Here is a 12,631-nt window from a genome sequence, read left to right on the forward strand (position 1 = left end):
AGGTTTATGGATAGATAACTAGATAGATAGACAGATAGATAAACTAATTGACTGATACAGACAAGCATAGATGAATGATGGATAGATGGATAGATTGACTGACCGATTGATTGATGGAAATATACAGCTTCTCATAGATAGATAGACAGCTCCTCAACTTTCTTTGGTATGCAGTAGCTCATTGTGCACGATAACACTTTCTGTCATTAATCTTGTAAAAGCCAAATGATATATTCGAATTATGGTAGCCATCCCTTAGTAAAAAGCTTTGAAACAGTAAATTACCTCCGTCAGTACACTATCATCTTGCAGAATTTCCTCTTATTATCGCTATAGTGATTGGATTTCGCTTTGGGAATCATCTAAATGTAATTAGATTAAATGTTCTGTTTTTAATGCTGCATCATTTTAACTTTTATTAATATCAGTTACACACACCACAAAAAAAATAATAATAATAATAAAATAAAAACTGCCTCTCTTGGTAAAGCTTCATCATTATCTTTACATTCTTTTTTTATTTACTCACTTTCCAGTAACTCCATTTATACTTTCTTTTGCACTTTCCTTCATACTTCGGTTCTGCCAATCTTGCTTTTTCTCCCGGTCTCTCATTCTTTTCCTCTCAGTTGTTAAAATTTTATATCTCGCTGGTTTAAGGTCACCATCGTTTACTTATTTCCATTTTGTGCCTAATCTTCACCCGATGAAACATTGAAATAAAAATAAAATCATATGCACAAAGGTAGGGATGGGGGAAAAAAATGGAAGATGATATTAAAAGAGGGTATAGCCAGGAGTTAGTAATTTAGCTTCTCGCGGCCGTGACGAAAGAGGTGGCAGTTAGAGGTATGTGAATGTTGAGAGAGAGAGAGATTAACAGGCAGATAGATAGACTAACAAAGATAAACAAAATAGAGGGAAATCGTCCGTTTCAACCACCACTTCAATGACCAGATCTGCAATTAGCTTCACGTGAATGTAGAGTAAACCCAGGCCATACAGCTCCAAGCACAGTACAGGGCAATGGTGGTTCTGGCTTTTTCACAGGAAGAATTAAACTGAACACACAGAGAGAGGGGGGGAACGTAGCCAGTGTAGCAGTATATACAACAGAGGCAGAGAGAACAAAGCAGAGGCCGGGTGGGAATTAGTGCAACAGAGAGAGGGCAGGACCAAGAGGGGAGGCTGTAGTGTTGTTGGGGACGTGGATGTAGAATTGATTGTAGCGTGTTATAGTGTAGGAGAAGAATTGACCTTAGAAAAATTGATTACCTGCATTAATTATCCTTCGTGTGGTCTATAGGCAATAATTCTAAACCCTTTTCTTCGAGCATTAAAAACAACGAAAAATTGTAGGAAAAAACATAACGGTAAACAGTGAAGGGCAAGGGGGAGATGAGGGGTGAAGTGGTAAACAGTGAAGGATGAGGGGGAGGAGAGGGATGACAGGGTGAACAGTGAAGGATGAGGGGGAGGAGAGGGATGGCAGGGTGAACAGTGAAGGATGAGGGGGAGGAGAGGGATGGCAGGGTGAACAGTGAAGGGTGAGGGGGAGGAGAGGGATGGCAGGGTACACAGTGAAGGGTAAGGGGAAGGTGAGGGGTGAAGAGCCAAACAGTGAAGGGTGAGGGGGAGGAGAGGGATGGCAGGGTACACAGTAAAGGGGGAGAGGGTGGAGAGGGGTGGTAGGGTGAACAGTGAAGAGGGTGCGTCAGGTCAGCAGTGGCAGGTAAACACAGCAGGTAGGGGTAATTGGTGCGTCGTAAATCAGAGTCGGGCCCATGCTGACTTCCATCCATCCATTGCCAGACGCCATGTATCCCAAACGGGGTGGTCAAGGGCTTAGAGTTAATTGTTTTACAGGGAGGGGCACTAATCCTCCACCAACCCCACTTGACACGTAGGGATGCCAACAGCATCTGGTGTTCCCTGGCGGTCACCCATCCGAGTACTAACCAGACCCAACGTTGCTTAACTTCGCTGATCGGACGGGAAGCGGTGTACTCAACGTGGCATGGCCGTTGGCATAATGTTTGTGTGGTGATTCGTTTATGTGCCTATGTGTGATGTGTATCTCTGTCGCGCAATGACAGGGGTTTTGCGTACTTGTAAAAGCCCATGCATAGAATTGTGCGCCTCTCTTATCAGAGTAATCTCTAACAGGAATGACTTATGCTTCAGTGTTTTTTTTTTTTTGTTTTTTTTTTTTTAATGTGTCCGACTCTGGGCATAGGCTTCACAGCCTGCTATCAAGGCCCAGCAGTCCTCCTACATACCATGCACCTCTACATGTCACCACTTCGGCGCTAACACCCACCGTCCATATTGAATACATGCTAGGGCTGTCTCATACAGGACTGGTGTATTGGTGTTAGCGGGGGTATTTTTTCGACATGTCGGCGGGGCTTGAGGCCAGTAATTCAGCACTTAATGAATGAGAGAGAGAGAGAGAGAGGGGGGAGGGGAAATGGGGCACAAAAGCAGGTCATTGGTGTGACAACGTGATACATGTTGAAATTCAGAAGAGTTGGGTTTATTGCTAAGAAGCGCGAAATAGTGAGGGACTGAGAGAACTAACCGTTAATGGAAAAAACATAAAAGAAAAAAATGATAACGACGAATAGGCTACATAAAGAATACAGTGCTGACGTGAATAACAATGTGCGTCCTACAAAAAAATCTAGGCACACACAAGCGTATGCACGGTGAAAGACAAAGGAAATTCATAAACACTGACACCAGAAAAGAAACTCACACACACACACACACACACACACACACACACACACACACACACACACACACACACACACACACACACACACACACACACACACACACACACACACACACACTACCACCACCACCACCACCACTTTTTCCCACTTCTTTTTTCATCGTCACATTCCGCATCCATACGACCAGCACCGCAATCGTGCCCAAGCTGCACGCTAGCGCACACCTGGCATATGAATTTTCGTAGGTGAGAGCCTCGCAAAACCGTGGAAAAACGGACGGATGAGAAATGGTGGGATTGGGGGTGGTTTCTGTTTCTTATTATTTATTTTTATTTTTTATGTGTGTGTGTGTGTGTGTGTGTGTGTGTGTGTGTGTTTAAGGACGCGGTTGTGGTGGTGTCCTCTTTGTTTCAGCTGAAGGAGGTAATTTTTCTCTTTAGTCTTGGTGCCATTCGAAAGTCTGCTTCAGTTTAAGAGGGACTTTTCCAACGACAGGAATTAGGTAGAGGCTTCATTAACCCCATCACTACGTAAAATCTAACCTGGGTTGAAGCAAATCGAGTGGAGATGCAAGAATGAAATGAAGTAGCGTTATCGGAGTGAAGAGGCTGAGTCTAGAATTGGAAGGGAGAGAACAGAAGGGGGGAAAAATAAAGCGTTCTACTGTGTCTCTCCCTTACATCTTTTTGTCAGGTTGGTACTGGAAGAGAATAACATGATGAAAGATGCAGTCTGAAGGAAAGTAAAATTAAAGTAAAGGTGTAAAGTAGATTAGTAAGATATTATTTCTGTCTATCGTCTGACGCCTTAATTCAGGAAAGAGATGGCCACAAATGCATCGCCTCCATGTCATTCTGTTCTCCTCCGTCAGGCTTCGCTCTCCCCAGCTCACATCTCCTTCCTTATATGCCTGTCATTCCTCCATCTCATCCCGGGTCTCCCCTCTCCCCTGGCCCTCTCATTCATTTCACTCACGTACACTCTCAGTAAATCTCTCATTCTCAGTTCTCCTCACATGGCCAAATCATCTCAAGGTACTCATCCTAAGGAAGATGATGTTACAATAAGATGGAAGAAAATAAGGACATTAGGAAGCTATGTAAGATGAGGGAAGAGTAAAATCTAATGAAAGGCGAAAGGTGGAGGGAAAAAAAATAACGGCAAAGCATAAGGTCGAAATAAGAGGATTATAATATAATGAAAGGTGAAAGCAGGAAGAAAAGTAAATTGTGAGATGGAAGTAAAAGAAAAATGTGTAAGGCTGGCTGAATAGAAATTCAGTATCGCAAAAAGGAGAAAGTGAAATAAGAGAGAAAGGCGTAATAAGGTGGAGTGCGCGGGACGATAAGAGAAACTGGAAATTAGTGGGAATGAAAAGTGGACGGAGTGAGTGTGGGTCTGCGTGAGAGATAACGGGATGAGCAGGAGCCTGGAGGTGTGCCTCTGTGGAGGGAAAGGGGGTACCTTTTGGCTGGAAATGCAGTTTTTAATGAAAAAATTATTATTTCTTGTAATGATAAAGAGCAGCATATATATATATATATATATATATATATATATATATATATATATATATATATATATTCACACTGAAGCATAAGTCATTCCTGTTAGAGATTACTCTGATAAGAGAGGCGCACAATTCTATGCATGGGCTTATACAAGTACGCAAAACCCCTGTCATTGCGCGACAGAGATACACATCACACATAGGCACATAAACGAATCACCACACAAACATTATCAAACCGTCTGCCACAGTTTCCCAAATCCAGACATTCCCAGACTAGTAATGGTAAAAACCTGCATAATTACTTCGCGCGGAGGCCAATACAACATTTTCATCAGAACACTATATGACAAGCCCCATCATTACTTTCACCCATCGAACGTGTCTTTACATAGATATGATTGAGCTAATCTTGCAAGGCTCAGATCAGAACATCACCCAACCCTTCTTAGCTACCAGCAAAAAGACTTAACGTTTATAAATTCAATCTTATTCATAACTAAAGCATAAGAGAGTTTATATGTAAGGCTCCCTGAATTATCACTGAGAGATTCCGCCTTATAGATTAATCTCTTCCTTACGATGCTGTTTTGTTTATTATATTCTTACTATAGATAGATTAATAATGATCTTGACCAAGCTATTCAATAAGATATGGGTGACGGGGTTACTACCATCAGTTTGGAAGAATGGTGTAATTGTTAAAGTTCCGAAGAAGGGAGACCTGAGTGAATGTGGTAATTGGAGGGGAATCTCTTTGTCACCGATAGCTTTGAAAGTTTTCAGTAGAGTGTTGTTAAATAGGTTGGAGCCGGTGGTTGAGGGTATTCTGAGGGATGAACAGGCTGGTTTTAGAAAGGGACGTGGTTGCAATGATCAGATCTTTATAGTTAGGCATTTGATGCAGCAAGTTAATGAAATGAGAGTACCGTTAAATCTTTGTTCTGTTGATTTTGAAAAGGCTTTTGATAGTGTTTCGAGAGAGACTATGGGGAAGATCATGAGACATTATGGAATACCAGAGGAGTTTGTGAGGGTCATTATGAACATGCATGAGGACACATTTTGTAAAGTGAAGGTTGATAGTTGTCTGAGTGATTCGTTTGAAGTCAAGTCCGGAGTAATTCAAGGTGGTGTTCTATCGCCTTTACTATTTATATTGGTCATTGATTACATTATGAAACGCGTTGGAACAGAAACCGGTGCAGGTATACTTTGGGGAGAGAACAGGAAACTTTTTGATTTAGATTATGCAGATGATATAGTTTTGATTTGTGATGGGCCAGAAGAGATGCAGAGAGTGTTGGACTGTTTGGTGAGTGAAGGTCGCAAGGTGGGTTTGGTTATTAATTGTGGAAAAACTGAAATAATCAATATGAATATGGAAAATGCGCAGGAATGTGTAATTGGAGGTATGGTTGTAAAGCTAGTTGATAGGTTTAAATATTTAGGTACTTATTTAGCCAAGGATGGTTCTTTGAACTTTGAATTCGAGGAAAGGTTAAAGAAGGCTAATCAGGCAATGGGAATGCTTAAAAATATTTGGAATAATAACAATTTTTCTGTGCATACAAAAATCAGACTTTATAAGGTAATGGTTAGGAGTATCTTAATTTATGGATACGAGTCTTGGTACAGCACAGTGACTATGGAAAATAAATTCTTGGTGTTTGAAAACAAAGCACTTAGAAGAATATTAGGAGTTAAGTGGTGGGAAAGGATACCAAATAGTAGAATTAGAGAAATAACGGGAGTGCAGCCGGTCGATGAATATGTTAGGTTCTCACGATGGAAGTGGCTAGGACATGTGTATAGGAGACAGGGAATAGTACGAGGTACACCAGGGTGGGTGGCACTTGGTAGGAGAGGTAGAGGAAGGCCAAAAGAGACGTGGGTGAGGACAATGAGACGGGAAGCTGGAGGTGAGTGTTGGGGAGATCTTGAGGAGTTAGCACAAGATAGGATGTGGTGGTGTGAGTTCATCGAGGCCCTATGCATCCCCGAGGGTGCCACAGGAAATGATTGATTGATTGCCAGGTAGGAGAGTTCATTAGTAGAGAAAGGCTTGTGAAGGAGCTAATCTCTTCAGTTTGTGATGTAGCGAGAGAGGAATAAATGGAGAGGACGTGTGAAGTGGAAGAGAGAGAGATAGAGAGAGAGAGGGGGGGGAAGGGACATCATTTTTTTTTCCCTTCATCTTTATTGTTTGAACGTTATCTCCATTTTATTCTCTCCATTTTCCATCGTCTTCACTACGTCTGCTATTCCATTCTTTCTTCTCCCCTCATTTTCTTCCATCCTATTCTAAAATTCTCTCCCTTCCACCAATCGATATATCCAATACTTCCTTCCAGTCTTCGTTCCTCCTCCTCCTTTCCACCCTTTCACCCATCCTCCTTTATCCTTCTCTCCCTCCTTCCGTCCCTTCCCTCGTCTCTATTCCTCCTTCGCTCTACCTTTTATTCCATCTTCCTGCCTCCCTCTCACCCTCCTTTCTCACCTTCTCCATTCCTCCTTCTCTCCTCCCTTTCTTCTATCCTTCTACAACTTTCCCTCCCTCCCTCAGTCTCTTTCGCTGACTCCCAACTTACGGATTTCGTACAGTCGGACAGCTGCGTCAGCGAACTTTTCTTTTCTCCTCCTTCAGGTTGACTTCTAAACTGACAAAACCCGACCTGAAGCAAGTATAATCTTAAATGACGTGTGGCTGAAGCGATCTTGTTTCTTTGGTCTCTCTCTCTCTCTCTCTCTCTGTATATTTTCTATCTATGTCTATCTATCCATCTGTATATATATATATTCTATCTACAGTGTCTACCTGTCTATTTATATATACATATATTTATCTACTTATCAGCCGTATACCTGTTCTATCTATTGATCTGATTATCTGTCAGTATCTATCTGCATGTATCTATTTATGTCTATAAAAATAGATAGATAGATATATGGATAGATAAATATACATACATATACAAGAAAGATAAAATGGTTCTCTTCCAATGTTAGCGACCTTGCTATTGATTCTTTACCTCACCGTGACCTATAACCTTACGCATATCAGATTTGGAAAGGCTGGGGATAGCGAGGTAGTGCTGGATAACTTCACACATCGAATGATTCCCCCTTTTGCCAGTGTGGAAAATGTTCTGAAAGACTCCAGCACATTCTGTTTCAGCAATTTTTCTCATATACAGGGAGGTCCATATGTTTCTAGTCACTTATGGATTTTCTGATCACTTTTGGAATCAGTGGAGGTATAAAGGCAAACACTACAAATCGTGGAAAGGGTTATTGAGATATAGGACTGATGCAGTGTAGGCACAGGTAATATTGACTGAGCCGTCCCCGTAACACACGAGAATTAATATTATATGGGTCTTCCTGTATGTTCCCGTCTGTTATAATTATTAAATGTGTTTGAGCCATCTCACTAATGGCTGGCAATCCTTCTTTCGTTTTATTTTGTTTCTCTTTGTTTTGTTTTTATATTACTTCTCCCTTTCGCTATTATGGGCAGTCAGAGGTGTTTTCAAGCTAAGCAAGACAATTTTTGTTGAGAAAAGAGAAATGCTAATAGTTACTTGTTAAAAATGTAAGATAATCTAATAAATCTGTCGCTATCTGAGGCGAAGTAGCAAATATTTAAATTAATCTAACACCAGGCGATTTAATTCAACGTCGACAAATCCTTTGCTCCAAAATTACACCCACACATAACCCACCCTATCCTATATCAGACCAAGCTGTGTCTCCCATAACTTCTCAGCCAGAATAAAAGAAGTGCCAGTCAAATTTTCCAAACGACCATAACACCAAGCTAAACCTGGACGATTTTGCTTAGCTAATAGAAATCCCATCAGCAAAAATCACAGCAAATATAACCTCTCCTTTCCTACCCAACCAGGATATGTCCCTCCATTATTATCCACCCTGCTAAAAGGAAGAAGAAGAAGAAGAAAAAAAAAAAACTCCAGGCGACCACAACACAGTTAAAACCAGACGATTTTGTTGAGCTGAGCCAAATCTTAGCAATCAAACCACACCACAAATACTTTAACTCGTCTTCTCCAACTAAACCATGCCCTCCCATGACTCACAAATCCTCCGAGAACCACCAGGCAAATTTTCAAAGCGTCAACAGCACACAGATGAACGCGACGATTTTATTCAACTGAGAGAAATGGTGGCAGTCAAACCACAACCTACAAAAGCCATCCTACCCTGTCCAACAAAACCATGTCTCTCTATTAGTATCCAACCCTCTGGTAAATCCCGGGCAAATTTTCCAGATGACCATATAACAGAGAGCAAAACCAGATGATTTTGTAGAGCTGAGAAGGATCCTAGTAGTCAAACCACATCCCTACTACCCTATCCTGCCCTGTCCACCCAAGCAAGCCTCGAATCCTCTGAAAAATACTAATCAATTATTACAACACAGGGTAAAGCCAGACAGTTTTAATAAGCTAAGCGTAATCCTGGAAATTAAATCGTACCACAAATCTCGTAACTTACCCTATTCGCCCAGGCAGTATTCTCCCACAAGTCTCGAACCCTCTGGAAAATATCGAGCAAATATTCCAGACGACCACAACACTGAGTCTCTTCCATTTGCTGTCAGGAACGCATGCAACACTTTGGCTTACGAGCGACTCTATTTTACGAGGGACAATATATTTGGGATTGGCAATATGAAAGAGGTCGGGGGCGGGAGATATTATAGGGCGACACAAATTTCTCGGAATATTTGTGGGACAGGGACAAAATGAGAGGGCATACTGAAGGAAAATAATGAGCGTAGGAAATTGAGGGGCGGAGAATAGGTTGGGGAGAGGAATAGGGGGAATAGCTGAGTGAGAGGGGGGAGGGATAGGTATCGTATAAGGGAGGGTAAAAGAAGTATTGCGAAGAGAAGAAAGGACGGTTAATGGGGAAAGAGAGTTACACGTAAGAGAGAAATAGGGAAGTTGAGTGGACCTGAAAGTGAAACAAATGCTGCAGTATTAGGCAGATGCGGGAACTTGAGGGCCCTAACATGGTACTTAGCTAAAGTCACAAAAGTCTACGGGAATGAAGCCCCTCACTTCCAAACATCACTAACAAGATACAGACGGACAGGGCCCCTCACAGAGATACTCCAGCATGTAAAAACCATGACACTAAGAGAAACTGGATAATCTACAACGAATATCAGGAACTAACCTGCTCTGTGCGAGGCCGCCTTCTACAGTATACCTTGTTCTTACTGTCTTCATGTAATTTGTTCATGTTCTGAGAGACCTTACACTGGAGAGATTAGATACAGCTTTCATTGGTAGATATTGATAAGCTGGGATGTAGAGGAATTGTTGAAGTTGAGAGGATTTGATGAAACTGATGCAATGTAGCGACTGAAACTACAAAAGGACATTGTACTACTAATAGGATTCCAAAACAAATTAGAATCAGGAAGAAGGAAAGTCAAGGAGATGGAAGTAGATAATGAGGTAAAATAACTCTGTGCGAAGGGGAAGGAAAAGAACTAATACCAGTAATGGAACTTCCCAGACCATTCGACTCCTCCTTCCATTATCCATTCTTTATTTGATGTGGCAAGGGCTTCATTCATAAGGAAGACAGCATAAGAAGAGACATCCCTTTTTACTAATGCGGCTCTTGTATAACAGAGCGCACACACACACACACACACACACACACACACACACACACACACACACACACACACACACACACAATTCTATCCATGCTGAACCAACACAAGCCAACATTATTCATCAGCACCTAAAATGTCAAGGTCCGTCCATACAACCACAAGTAAACAAATACCCACATCAAAAATTGACACACGCATTAAACCGTTCATATTTTCACAAGTTTTTGCTGTGTAGAAATAGATAAGATGATGTCTAGCATACGTATGAATATAATATCAACAAATAAGGAGAGAATTTACCGAGTCAGACATATCTCATTCTAGTTACTTAAATATATCCTGTTATCCAGCCACTGTTGTTGTCAATATCCCTCCCTTCCTCACTGTCCTCACCCACATCTTTTTTCTTCCTCATCTTCTTTCCTCTCTCCCTTTCTTCATCCCTCCAACTCCCCTCCCCACCGCACTTCATCCCTTATGTTTTTCACAACCTCTTCCCTCACTGCCCATCCCCACCTCTCTTTCTCATCTTCCTCCCATCTCCTTCTCATCACTTTCCCACTGTCTCAAACTACCTCCCTGCCCCTTCCCACAGCTCTCCCTCCTCTCCACCTACTATTCCCATCTTCCTCCATACCTCTCCCTCCTCCCCCTCTTCCCCCCTCCGTCCATCTTCTTCCCCTTCATTACACAAATGCTCGACTCGCCCCTCCTCCATCGCACCCAGTATGTCCATCTGTTATAAGAATTTCTCCTAAGCACCCCCCCCCATCCTTCTTCCAACCTCCTTCAAACTCTCTTCTTCCTCATCTTCTTCTTCTTCTTCTTCTTCCTTCTCCTCCTCCTCCTCCTCCTCCTCCTCCTCCTCCTCCTCCTCCAAACTGAGATCAAGTAAGGGAAATCGTCTAACTCTGTGTTGAATCGAGAGGCTGAACATGTATTTATTTTTCCTAGCATAAAACCAACTCGGCAAAGAAAAGTCGTTACTGAATAGGGACAAAAATGCCTGGGGGACATTCTGTTTAGAAGACCATAGCTCACAGGAGGCAGTGACAGGCAACAGATAGAGAAATAGACAGAATAGATAGATAGATGCTCATGGAGATAGACAGGAAGACAGACAAACAGGTAGTGACAGATAGATAGATAGATAGAGATAGAGAGAGAGAGAGGGGGGGGGAGAGGGAGATGCAACCCGAAGCGTCCTGGAAAACATCCCTGGTTCAAATAAATCTCGCTATCGGGTATTGACGCTTCCCGGAAACCGTGTTGAAATAAAAAGTGTGTGTGTGTGTGTGTGTGTGTGTGTGTGTGTGTGTGTGTGTGTGTGTGTGTGTGTGTGTGTGTTTCTGTCTGTTTGTCTTTCTGCCTGTCCTGTCTGTATTTATGCATGTTTGTCCATTTCTGTGTGTAGATATGTCTGAGAGCTTGATCTTCTAATTTCAAGCAATATTAATTTAAAACACCATGGTATCCACAGCAGGGTAACACGAAGCTTTATAGAACAAGTTTTACCTACCTCCCAGCTTACGTGAAAACTAATCTACCATTCCTCCAATATCCATCCTTCTTTATCTCCAAGAAGTACAAACAGCAATCTCCATATTTCACTTCACTATCACGAGAGGGTTTTATTCACGTCTGGAAAACCTCCTGCAACCAAAGGAGTTAGTGTTTTCATTGTGGTGACGTGCTTTACTGATTCTTTCTTTGTTTCTCCAGACAGTTTCATCCAATTTTGGGAGGCCTTGAAGTGAAGGGATAATAGTAGTAGTAGTAGGAGGAGGAGGAGTAATAGTAGTAGCAGCATCAGTAATAGTAACAGTAGTAGTAGCAGTAGTAGTTGTGGTCGCAGCCTCAGGCTCATCTGAATGTGAACCTGGTGGATCGCAGGCCAAAGTGACCCCTTCTGCAGTCCACCATCCTTCATTCAGGGGATCAGAAATGGACTGAGGGACGCTTGTATAACCATGAAGTTCCATTGCACCGTCATATCAGTCGGCGTCCCTCACCAGCATCAATGAAGGGGAAAATGAAGCTTGTATCTAACCTATCCAGTCTGAAAAATCACTTCAGAGCTGAATAAAACTCTCTGCATGAAACATAAAAGAATCTAAAACAAAGTGTCACTAAACTGAAGGATTTAAGTTAATCCTCCAATGTCTCTCACGCCCAGGGAAAGGTGCAGAAAGGCGGTGGGTGACATGTGTGGTGCAGATTGCCAATATACATGCAGAATTCCGCCGCCCGAGATTTGACCAGAACTATTGAAAAAGTTTGGGGAAGTTGTCACAATGGAAAGTTTTAGTCTTATTGGGTGAACCTGGACACAAATTTAAAAACGTTCTTGGATCAGAATCTTATTATTGGCGGCTTATTCCTACTTTTATGCTGACAAGTAGCTCCCGCAAATACCGGTACCACATCAACTAAAGCGAATATCAAAGCAAATGAGCGAAAAGAAGCAAAATGAACCCTAACTATAAGAGTAACTGTTAAGGAGGTTATTCATCGTAAGAATTAGTTGAGATCCATCATGTATACAGTATGTTCCCTACCTCCTTCGCCATCTGTACTGCCGGAGGCGCTGCAGGTTTTCATATTACCTCTTGTTGCTGTTTCGTTTCACATTTTTTTAGACGTCTGAGGCAGTGTGAGTCCTGGTTGACGCTCGAAGTTAGGTTAGCGTTATGTATGAGTGTTGGCTTAACCCCTGAAGTTAGG

The 12,631-nt window shown here is 42.1% G+C and overlaps 1 non-coding gene across 1 annotated transcript; it reads right to left on the minus strand.

Annotated features, from left to right (window-relative positions):
* Window positions 1-1,910: 1,910 nt before the first annotated feature.
* On the minus strand, window positions 1,911-2,029 carry LOC145417086 (5S ribosomal RNA). The gene has a single exon (XR_013900412.1). It is a non-coding gene; the product is annotated as a 5S ribosomal RNA (ribosomal RNA).
* Between the last annotated feature and the right edge of the window lie 10,602 nt (window positions 2,030-12,631).

Source organism: Coenobita brevimanus, chromosome 13, assembly GCF_032717465.1.
Source record: "Coenobita brevimanus isolate Jiangsu-jjx chromosome 13, ASM3271746v2, whole genome shotgun sequence".
Classification (NCBI taxonomy): Eukaryota; Metazoa; Arthropoda; class Malacostraca; order Decapoda; family Coenobitidae; genus Coenobita; species Coenobita brevimanus.